General features: G+C 43.1%; 1 protein-coding gene across 1 annotated transcript in view; it reads right to left on the bottom strand.

Moving 5' to 3' along the window:
- Positions 1–10,663: 10,663 nt before the first annotated feature.
- The window catches only part of TJP2 (tight junction protein 2), a 389,609-nt gene continuing 388,564 nt past the window's right edge, over positions 10,664–11,708 (bottom strand). Inside the window, exon 28 of the mRNA XM_078862279.1 lies at positions 10,664–10,673. The gene's annotated coding sequence lies outside the window, so the exon portion shown is untranslated. The remainder of the gene's footprint in view (positions 10,674–11,708) is intronic.

Here is an 11,708-nt window from a genome sequence, read left to right as displayed (position 1 = left end):
CATCGTATTTGACTACGCAGATTGTATGCACGCTGTCAACATATTGGTTAGTATGCCTACACTTGGTCTGCTCGAGAATGTATGTTTTCATCTTCTTGGTTCTTTCGGTAAAGTCACGTAGAAGGGAAGTAATAAAATAATAATAATAAAACATAATAAAATAATTGTCACGACGTTTATGTTTTATTATTATGTTTTATTTTTATTATTGTATTTCTTCCCTTCGACGTGACTTTACCGAAAGAACCAAGAAGATGAATCACTGCAGTCACGAGAGCTTTAAATCGAAATGTATGTTCAATTTTAGTGACTGAACGTGTGCTGTAATGCTCTTCTCAACGTCCTGGATTGATATCTGCTTGGTGTTATATTCTTGAGGCGTGTTCAACAGTGAAGTCCCAAGTGAAGGAAGCCACTTGAGGAATCACGCCACCCTGTGGTAACTGCAGTCATTATCCATTTCTCAGTTAAACACAATGTTCTGCCGTAAATTCCATCTGATGGGCAACTCTTAGGGATGCGATTATAAAAAAAAACTAAATTTAGACACGATGCAACATGGCGTACAATGTACGTAGAGTTACATTACATTGATCCCACCAAAAAATTCTTAATTAGATACATTGATAGCAATTGAGTAACACTTCGTGTTTGGCTGAGGTCACGTCCTGGGAACGATCCGACCGAAGATACGGCACGTGCCGTGGACATCAGTGGCGGCTCGTGACATCCCCACTAGGCGAGGCTGTTGTGGGTGACCTCTAAAAGTTCTACTTAAGAAAAACCTCGTCGTGTTGTTGACCATCCCGTGAAAGTGATACAACTCTGTCTCATCTACCGACGGTAGGCATTGAGGAACAATGCGAAACAAAACAGCAAAGCACTCAAATGCTGCCCACGTGACCCTCAAGTCCACACAAGACAACCCCTTTGACGCTGGCAAAAGTCAAAAGAACAACTACAGATCAGCTGACACGCCTCAGCAAATCCTTTCAAATGGTATATTACTCCTCCTCCTGGTTACACCAGCCCACAGGGGATTATTTTGTCCGTCGTGCAGGGAGGAGCTGGGTGGGGAGGGTGGGGCTGGGTGGGGAGGGGAGGGTGGGGAGGGGCTGGGTGGGGGGTGGGGAGGGGAGGGGCTGGGGAGGGGAGGGTGGGGAGGGGCTGGGTGAGGAGGGTGGGGCTTGGTTGGGAGGGAAGGGTGGGAAGGGGCTGGGTGGGGGGTGGGGAGGGGCTGGGTGGGGGGTGGGGAGGGGAGGGGCTGGGTGGGGGGTTGGGAGGGGCTGGGTGGGGGGTGGGGAGGGGCTGGTCACCCCGTGGTGCCCTTATAAAACTCAACGTTTAACCTACTAACGCCGGCTTGTGCCCGCCCTCACAGTCAGGCATATTTGCGTAATACACCACGCCGCCGTTGACCCTGGCCTTTGACCGAGCAACCCAACGTTCCTACCAGCTCCCTCCGCAGGAATGTGTTTAGGAGTGGCTCCACAGTGTTCGTTGCTAGTTATTAGTTTGCTCTAGCCGCTGCCATCGCCACTGCCGTTGTGTCCTCCTAGAGCGTGCAGGTCGTGGACATTGCGATATTTGCACGGTGCAACCTCGCGTCGTGACATCGTCCGTCTCATCGCAGCCACGGGTGCCTTTTTCACCGCCCCTGAATGGGTCTCAAACGGCGCGGCTACAATGCTCGAAGCTCATCGCAACGAACGAAGGGGACATCTCTCACTCGGAGGACGCCTTCACAGCCGCCTCCTGACCTCCCCGAGGTACACATCAGAATGCGTTGTTGCAGCGGTTTTAATATGAACAACTTAAAATGTTATCTTCATTAGGAAATTCACCTTCTCGGTTTCTTTCAGTAAAGTCACGTAGAAGGGAAGTAATAAAATAATAAAAATAAAACATAATAAAATAATTCTCACGACGTTTCGGCCACAACGCAAGCAGCCGTCCTCAGGTGAAGAACAGGTCTGTCGGAAAGACAGACCTGTTCTTCACCTGTCGGATAAACATACCTGTTCTTCACCTGAGGACGGCTGCTTGCGTTGTGGCCGAAACTTCGTGAGAATTATTTTATTATGTTATATTTTTATTATTTTATTATTTCCCTTCTACGTGACTTTACCGAAAGAACCACGAAGACGAATCCCTGCAGTCACGAAAGCTTTAAATCGAAATTTAGGAAATTCACGTTTACATTTTTACGTGTATATTATTAAACACAACAAAACAATTTATAGAAAAGTATTTTTTAGTAGAAAGATCATTTCCCATCTCCAGCTGCTTGGTAGGGCGGCGCCCCAACGCCCCTAGTGGCCGTGATTCTAAAAACGTGTCCAGGGAAAGCCTCACTGAACTTTCCAGCAGGGCCCTGCATTGGCATACTTGACCAATTGGGTTCACGAGTGATTGGCATGTGGTGAGGAAATGCGTTTGACGTAACTTTCATCTCTTTGTCGACCCGCTGCTGAGTGGAGGACACTCAGCACTGGCATCTCAGCACCTTGGCAAGCTGTCGTAGTTACACATACAACAACTAACCAGGCTCACACCGGATTGGCCTCTAAATCTGACAAGATCGGTGCACTCAGGGTGATTTGGGTGTACAGGGTGGTCCAGATTCTCTGTAACTTATTTTAGTTTTTAAGTAAGGTTTATTTAAAACATAAATGAATATGCAAAGTCAAAAATGTGAGGGATTAAGTAAGTGAAAGTCACAATAAACTATTTACTATTTTATTTTACCAGGTAAACCCCACACATCTGGACCACCCTGTAGGCTCAATTTGGTCTAATGTATATCAACTTGTAAGTGTATAATATCTGCAGGTATTAGAGTGAAATCACTTCAAGTGCATACATTGCTATGACCACGCTGACGGTTGGCGAAATGTGCAGAAACGCATTCTAAATGTGCAATGTCTGCAATGCGGTAAAACGCAGCAAGTACTGTGTTTTCCAAAATAATTTTGCAAATCAAGTAGCTGCAGGAGGCTGTTGGTGCTCCAGAATGCACGTACAAATGTTGGAAGGCATAAGCGACAAATGTTGCGTTGGATTACGCTGAATGGTTTTATCCCGAGATACTGTGTTGGTAAACAGGGGAGGAGAGTGAGAGTCCACCGTTCAATCCGTAATGGGGCTTCATGGGATCCCCGCTGACATCTTCGCAACCTCATTTAGCCACCCACTGCCAATGTAGGATAGGTCTTGCACATCTATTTTTTACGTACATGCTAACATGTGCCGCTAAAGACATTTTATAATTGTTGCGAAGGAAGCCCTTTTATATTTTGGCAAAATAAAAGTCTTTTTTTTTTACAACAACAAAAAGTACGAATGAAGTGAAAAAAGGCAAGTAGGTTTTGAAGTGTAGTTCTTACATTCATCTGGTGAATTATTAAGCTTAAAATAACCATTCAAACTACAAAGTTGAACATTTAAGTCACTTTTCGATTTAAAGCTTTCGTGACTGCAGGGATTCATCTTCTTGGTTCTTTCGGTAAAGTCACGTAAAAGGGAAGCAACAAAACAACAAAAATAAAATACAATTAAACAATTCTCACGGCGCACTCTGCCACAACGCAAGCAGCCGTCCAGGTGAAGAAACAGGTCTGTCGAGACAGACCTGTTTCTTATTTTTGTTGTTTTGTTGCTTCCCTTCTACGTGACTTTACCGAAAGAACCAAGAAGATTTAAGTCACTTGCAGAAGAAGCGGCGATGTACTTTTGGGGGCTTACTCCCTGCAGAGAAATAAACTGTAATCACTTTCATGCAAACCACCTCCATCTTCAAACACATGGAACCATTACATCTGCACGACTAAAATTCATTTCAAAAAAACATCGCAAAGATGTTCAGCCGAGTATATAGGGGGACAACATTAGGGCAGGTGTGTGCACATTGTGCTTCCAATTAGCCCGTGACGTTGGTTCAAGTTGGCATGCACCCTGTGTATGGGGAGGGCAATAAACGAGTTTGGCAAGCAGGGCTACCCACACTATGGGGGGGAGGGGGGGCGAAAGGGGGGATAATTGCCCCAAGGCCTCACACAACAAAGGATGCCACAACGGGCTTGGTGTTTGTTTTTGTATTGGTCACTAATGAATGAGTGAGCCGGCCACACGTGGCATTCTGCCCCGGGGGCTCCAACCCCCAGGATCTTCATCTTGGCATGTCTGCTCAGGCTGAAGCTATTGAGCAACCTGACACAGTCGCCCTGTTTACACGCGATGGCATTTGCAGCTGGAAAAAAAGAACAAGTCACGTCTTTATACTGGTAGGAACCTCCTGGTTACACCAGCCCATAGGGGATTATTGTGTCCGTCGTGCAGGGAGGGGCAGGGTGGGGAGGGAGGGGCTGAGTGGTGAGGGGCTGGGTGGGGAGGGGCTGGTGGGGAGGGTGGGGAGGGGCTGGGTGGGGAGGGTGGGGCTGGGTGGGGAGGGGCTGGTCACCCCGTGGTGCCCTTATAAAACTGAACGTTTAACCTACTCACGCCGGCTTGTGCCCGCCCTCAGTCAGGCATATTTGCGGAATACACCACGCCGCCGTTGACCCTGGCCATTGACCGAGAAACCCAATGTTCCTACCAGCTCCCTCCGCAGGAATGTGTTTTTGTGGGCAAAATGACGATGAAATGATTCATTGAATAAAATAAATTAGTGCTCTCGTGATATGCATCGTCAAATTGTTCTCAGCAGCAACAATGGCAGCAGCATAATAGCACCAATACGAGCAATACCAGAATAATATGATTATCATCATCAGTTGGAATCCTAATAATCAATAATAATCCTTATATTCATTGGAAATTATTCAACGGATACATTTTGCGCTTTCCATGATCATTTCTGGGTGACTCCTTCTATCTGAGAAAAACCGCAGATAATGGAGAACAATCACAAGGTGAAAACCATGAGGTTTACAGATCCATTTAGTATTGCGGATAACAGGATTTATGGATAAGAGGATTGTGGATAAACTATTTAGCTGTGTAAAAAAACACTGTATAAAAAGTTATCTTTATATATATGTTAAAATATTAAGCGGATTAAATGTCGAAACAGGACCAAGCATCTGAGAATTCATGTATGTAAGCATGTCATTATGTATTAGTTTTGTTTTGTTTTTACACGCCTTCAAACACTATAATTGGAAGTAGAGTTTTCTTTACACATTCATCGCTGAACTAGAGATGCCACTCGGTTAAACCCAAATATACTCAAAATGTCCCCACCAATATATTGCTATAAAATAGATTTCTGTTTATATGATTGTGGTTGTGGTTGTACTTTATAAATCCCTAATCTCTGCCATTACATACAATGAAACAAGAAAAGGTAAAAAAAAAACAGAGCAATGTAATACAATACACTATTAGACATTATTGTAAAAAAAAAGTCCATCCCATGTGTTAGTGATTGTTTTAATATTTTAGGCAAGAAATGGCAGGAAATTCTTTTTCAAATTTAGATTTTTTTTTCTGGGGGGGGGGGACCCCACACCCCCTGGAATATTTTTAGTCCCCCCCCAATGTTGACTCCATGGCTACGGCCTTGGTTAAGCCTACACATTTCCACCATATCTCTGTATAAACTCTTCTTGGGATTAAATATTTCCCTTTATGGGCTCTGATTTTAAGGCTGCGAGCAGTGAAATAGTCACAACAAGTTTTGGCCCATGTTTTTCTCCATCCCTTACTTTTTTTTTATCGAGGAGATGGCATCTATCGTTTTTTAAAAGTTGTGTGCAAGTATAAACTCTAATCTGCTTTCCAAGAGATTATAGTCCGTGCATGGGTCGCTGCTCTTAACCATTTTAAAAATGAGAATCACTCAAGGGCAGAGGTTGCCACACGTGGGCACCCCGGGTGAAGAAGAGTGAATATTTGGTCTGCCATGTTTTAAATTGACAAGTCCAAGAATATGCCAACGTGTAACAATTTATAGATTTGAAGCTTTCGTGACTGCAAGGATTCATACTCTTTGGGGTTTTCAGTAAAGTCACGTAGGTAAAAACTAATTAGCTCTCTTCACTTACTACAGTGATTTTGGCTGTAACGGTTCCACCTGAAGACGGAAGCTTGTGTTGCCTCCGAAACGTCGTGATTTAATTGAGTTGTTTCATTATTATTATTTTTTTACCTACGTGACATTACCGAAAAAAACAAAGAGTATGTGCAACAATTTACCATAGAAAACAAACAAACTTGTACTTGTTAAAACACATTTGCTGTCATTGTCATGCAACAACCTTTTAAAGAGATGCACGTTTCACGTACGCGGGTATAAATAACTCCACTGAATAGAATTTAAGTTTTAGTTACGGTTGGCGTTCGTTACAGAGCATCCATTCTCACGTAACTTTTTTTGCTTCAGAGACTTTCAAGGGACATTATTAATAACGGCTATCACTATGCAAATGATCCGTTAAATGCGATCCGTCTTGTTAGATGTCCCAAGGCCATAATATTATAACATGGTTGAAATCGCTTGGTGGAAACACACGCCAGGACCTGTACCCCAGAATTCTCGTGTTGCGGCACAATAGGCGAAACGATCGAAAGGGAAGACTTTGCCCAACGTTCCTTGGCACGAATACGTCGCAAGGATTCAACACAAAACTAATCAGAAGCCATACCTGCTGCACTGAACATCGAGTATAAATCCACGCGTGCGACCAACCTGCCCCTTTCACGTTCTGCTACGACGCTTGCCACGCTTGACCAGCAGAGGTCCCACCGCGTTTAAAAAAAATGTCTCTTTTAAACAGAGGTCGCAACCAGGTACCCGATACCCGTACCCTACCCGATACCCGGCTACCCGTACCCAGCCGGGTACGGGTAGCCGTTTGCGACCCTGGTGCGGCTGGGTACGGGTACGGGTAAGGAATCAAAACCAGTTTGCGACCTCTGTTTTTATATCATAAAAAGAGGCAATGCAGCCCGTCGCATGCATCCCGGTGGTGTAGACAGTGCCGGATGAAGCTAGTGCGGGGACTGTAGCATATTTTCTAAAGGTGCCCTAAATAATAAAAAAAACACGTAAATATTAAAACGCACATTTTTTACTTGCGTATCAAAGTAATTTTCTTTTTTCATTTTTTATACAGCCAGATAATACGACAAATCGCTAACCTTAAACACCCAGTGGTTCATAAAAGTTGAAGGCGGTATAGTACTATAGTCATAGAGCAAGTGCGGAATCACTGAACCGGAATTGATAGCTTGAAAGCATTTAGCGCGGGGCCCTTGAAAGTGCGGTGCCCGTAGCATATGTCGCTACTTTTGCTACTGGGATAATCCGGCACTGGGCGTTGAGGAAGCGTTTTGATCATGATACGAAGTAAATTCAAGCTTTCCGTCAATTAATTGTGGGATCATAGCCTCCCAATGAATGTCATGTCACACTGGTCAGTTTGGGGTTGTTCGTAGTTGGGGGGGGGGGTATGGGGGAGTGCAGAACAGTTCCGATTTCACTCACCGCTGATGTAAGCCGGGGCCCAAAAATCCAAAAAAAGCCCAGGCTCGCTGGTTTCATCGAGCACAAACTCTTGTGCCGAATGGCGGAGTCAAGATTTTCAGGTAGAGGGGGGGGGGGGAACCCCTCCAGCGATGAACAAGTATAACCCGTAAAAACTAAGTTTTTCACTATAAATCCTTTATATGCGTGGCGGCTAGAGTCCTCTCGTCCTCTGGCTTGAGATGGCTGCCACCTATGGGTCAGATGATTGCATGGCACCATTAAGCAATTGGTAATTAAATATAATATTTTTGTCCTAAAAAGTGTAAAATTTTGGAAAAAAATTTTCACGAACATTAATTGTCACGCACAACGAGTCTGTGTAGAAAATGTCCGCTCGATTGGATCATGGGAAGTGGGTTAAAAAACGACCGAAAGATTTGCACGGTCGTAAGCAAGCAAGCAAGCGCGCAAGTGAACTTAATATAAAGGATTTAAAAATGATAGGAGTTGTTAGTAAGTAAGGACTTGCCCCTTGCGTTTTATTCGACGCGTGTGCGTCGCCGATGCAGCCGCACAACCGCTTATTCCTTCTCGCGCGACGTAGTTCCTTTCACTCGATCGCGTTCTATCGAATTTGCATCCGCGTTATATAAAATGTGTTCCTCAATATATTAATTGCGTTCTATCCAATTCGCGTCATGAAAACAACACCGAGCGTTATAGGATAACAAGCTCTTTTAGACACCGCTGTTCGCAATCAATCGGTGAATTCTGCGAATTGCACTTAATGTCACTTCTACTGAATGACAATCTGTCACTTAATTTTTCACTATTTGCATTACTGCCGCAATAAAAAAATGTAAAATGTAGGTTCATTTGCAGCGTTGTAACCCTCGCACAAGTATGCGCAGTATTATTTTATATTTTTTTATTATTTTATAATTTCCCTTCTACGTGACTTTACCGAAAGAACCAAGAATATGCGCAGTAATGCATCCATATCATTCGGTTCTGAATAGAGACATTTAATCAGGACGAGTAAATCGATAAATCCGTTCTCATTGGCAGCAGGAAAAAAAAAGTAGCATCCACATTGTGCGAGCAGAGTGAAGGTTTAAACAGAAGTATTTACATCCCACTAAAAATGATTACGAACACAAAAATACACACACACGGAGCTTCGGTGGTGTGTGCAAAGATATTCTCACGACTACCATTGTACAACGACGCCTACCGCTCACTTTGCTCTGCTACGTTTATTTATTTTGGGGATGGGGGGGTCGATTGTATTCTCAGTTGAGCTCACAACGTGCGCATGCTACGCAGCGTGGTGGTGAAACAGAGGAGGAAAGATTTTCGGTGGTGAAACGGAGGAGAGAAAGACGGAAGCTTGTGTTGCCTCTGAAACGTCGTGATTTAATTTAGTTGTTTTTCATTTATTCATTTTTTACCTACGTGACTTTACCGAAAAAAAACAAAGAGTATAGAGGAGAGGAGGCAGCTTTTCGGTGATGAAACAGCGGCGGAGGAGGCCAGCTTTTCGGTGGTGAACTTCGCAAAGCCGAGAGCTGAGCAACACATTCTTTCGAGGCCATCCAGCCACCGCCACATGAATAAACAAAGTCCATAGATCCCTCCTCCACCAAATCCTAATAGAGCTAAAAACCTCGCGAGTTCACACGACTGCCTGAAGCGGCACGTTTGATTCACACGTCTCTTTAGATGCGCACCTCTTAAGACCAAAAATGTAAAGGCGTTCTCGAGGGGGTTTGAATGATCCCCGTCCGTTTTCTCGCAACGACAACGCAGTTGTGGCTGTTTGATATGGGGCCCGTAACAGGACTCAACAAATGCTGTTCTATTTCGATTTAAAGCTTTCGTGACTGCAGGGATTCATCTTCTTGGTTCTTTCGGTAAAGTCACGTAGAAGGGAAGTAATAAAATAATAAAAATTAAACATAATAAAATAATATAATAATATATTATTATGTTTTATTTGTATTATTTTATTACTTCCTTTCTACGTGACTTTACCGAAAGAACCAAGAAGAGGAATGCTGTTCTGTTCTGTGTAGCATCGCTGTGTGTGCCTCGCTTAAGTCATTGCCCGCCATTGATCCAAGCTATGGAGGGACAAGAACAAAAGAGAAATATGAAATGCGTTTTATTAGTTTCGGAATGAAAAGAACAGCATGAGGCCATTCATCATGCATTCCCAATTATCTGTACTTCATTAAAAATAGATATTTTCTCGTGTTGCCAAGTGTCAAATTCCAGTGCCGCAGTGAAAACAAAACAAAGATCATCCGTGTTGCCTTAACATACTTTTCGGGCAAGTCCTGTTCGCGAATAGCACCTAGGAAGGCTGGAGCAGCAAACAAGGCGATGGGTTTGGTGAGCGAACGATGTTTACACGCCACACATTGAATCCCTTGCAAAAGCGATTCAAGTTATTTGGCGTTGATGCTGCGTTGGCAGTGGTCGCGCAAGTACAATACAATTAACATACGCACTGAGTACATTCGTCAATAACACTTCCTTCATAGCGTATGACGTTACGTTGCCCATAATGCAACGTATCGTACGTAGTTTATTTTATTGACATGTGTCGAGTGTTCTTTTTGGTAAACATAAGCGATGTTGCACGTGATTCTGTTCATTCTTTACCTCTTGGACCAAGATAATAGGGCTGCGAGTCACGAAATATTTCTAGTAATTGCAATGAATGATTGCGATCTTACCAACAATAAGCAGGTGGGGCAGAGTTTGAAAGCGACCACTTACACGCCTCCTGCCAAGGCCGTAGCCATGGAGTCAACATTGGGGGGACCAAATCTTTCAGGGTGTCTGGGGGTCCCAACTTGGAAAAATATCTAAATTTGAAAACGGATTTCCTGCCTAAAATATTTTAAAATTCACTAACACATGGGATGAACTTTCATTTATTTTTTACAATAATGTCTCATAGTGTATTGTATTACATTGCTCTGTTTTTACTTTTTTACCATTTATTATTTCATTGTATGTAATGTTTGAGATTATGGATTAATAAAGTACAACCATAACAACAATCATATAAACAGCAATCTATGCATTGATTTATATGAAGACAAGTCCAGATATTGTGGCCAAGGTTTAGCAAATTGTTGTTTTTATTTACATAGCATAGCAATATTTTTTATAGCAATATTTTGGGGGGGACATTTTGAGCATATTTGAATATTAGGGGGATGTGTGTCCCCCAATGTATATTATAATTACGGCCTTGCCTCCGGCAATAGAATCAGCATAGCATCAAGCGCGCATGACATCTTTAGAAGAAACACTTATGTAAAGCTGAGGGCTCACATTGAGGAACAAATGATTGGGCATGTAAATATGTGCATGTATTTGTCACGTCACACCAAACAGATGAGCATTCGCTTAAGTAAATATGGCAGACACTCCTTGGTAGCGTGCAAAACGTGGCATTGCACGCTGCTTTGCCATCAACTTACATTACAAAGAGGCGTTCAAGCGGGTCAACCCGTTGTTAGCTCGGACATATACTATTTATAGGACAGGTGCCCTGAGCATATCTATCAAACGGATCACATCTGATAGCTAATATTGTCTTCGGTTTGCTAAGAGCTTCACGTGAAACGCATAAACAACGTGGCACTCAAATAAATGTGTAGCACTAATTATCCGAACCAGTCACCCTAACTGTGACAACATTGACAAAAGAGCACACGCGGACACCATATCGCTAAGGATGCTGCGAATTTAACAAAACACATCCCAAGATGAAATGCTACAAGTGGATTCAAGGACAGCAATCAACAGAGGTGTACAAATGATACAATTCAGTTTGGTTTGAGACGCGCATTTAAACAACACAACTGACACTTTTTTTATTTTACCAGGTCAGGCTTAATGAGCTCTGTAGCTCTTTTTTAAATCCTTTATATTAAGTTCACTTGCTTGCTTGCGCGCTTACGACCGTGCAAATCTTTCGGTCGTTTTTTAACCCACTTCCCGTGATCCAATCGAGCTGACATTTTGCACACAGACTCGTTGTGCGTGACAATTTATTTTCGTGAAAATTTTTTTCAAAAATTTTACACTTTTTAGGAAAAAATAAATTATATTAAATTACCAATTGCTTAATGGTGGCAGGCAATCGTCTGACCCATAGGTGGCAGCCATCTCAAGCCAGAGGACGAGAGGACTCTAGCCGCCACGCATATAAAGGATTTAT

This window comes from Lampetra fluviatilis, chromosome 13 (assembly GCF_964198595.1).
Source record: "Lampetra fluviatilis chromosome 13, kcLamFluv1.1, whole genome shotgun sequence".
NCBI lineage: Eukaryota > Metazoa > Chordata > Hyperoartia > Petromyzontiformes > Petromyzontidae > Lampetra > Lampetra fluviatilis.
This window is presented reverse-complemented; position numbering and strand designations above follow the sequence as displayed.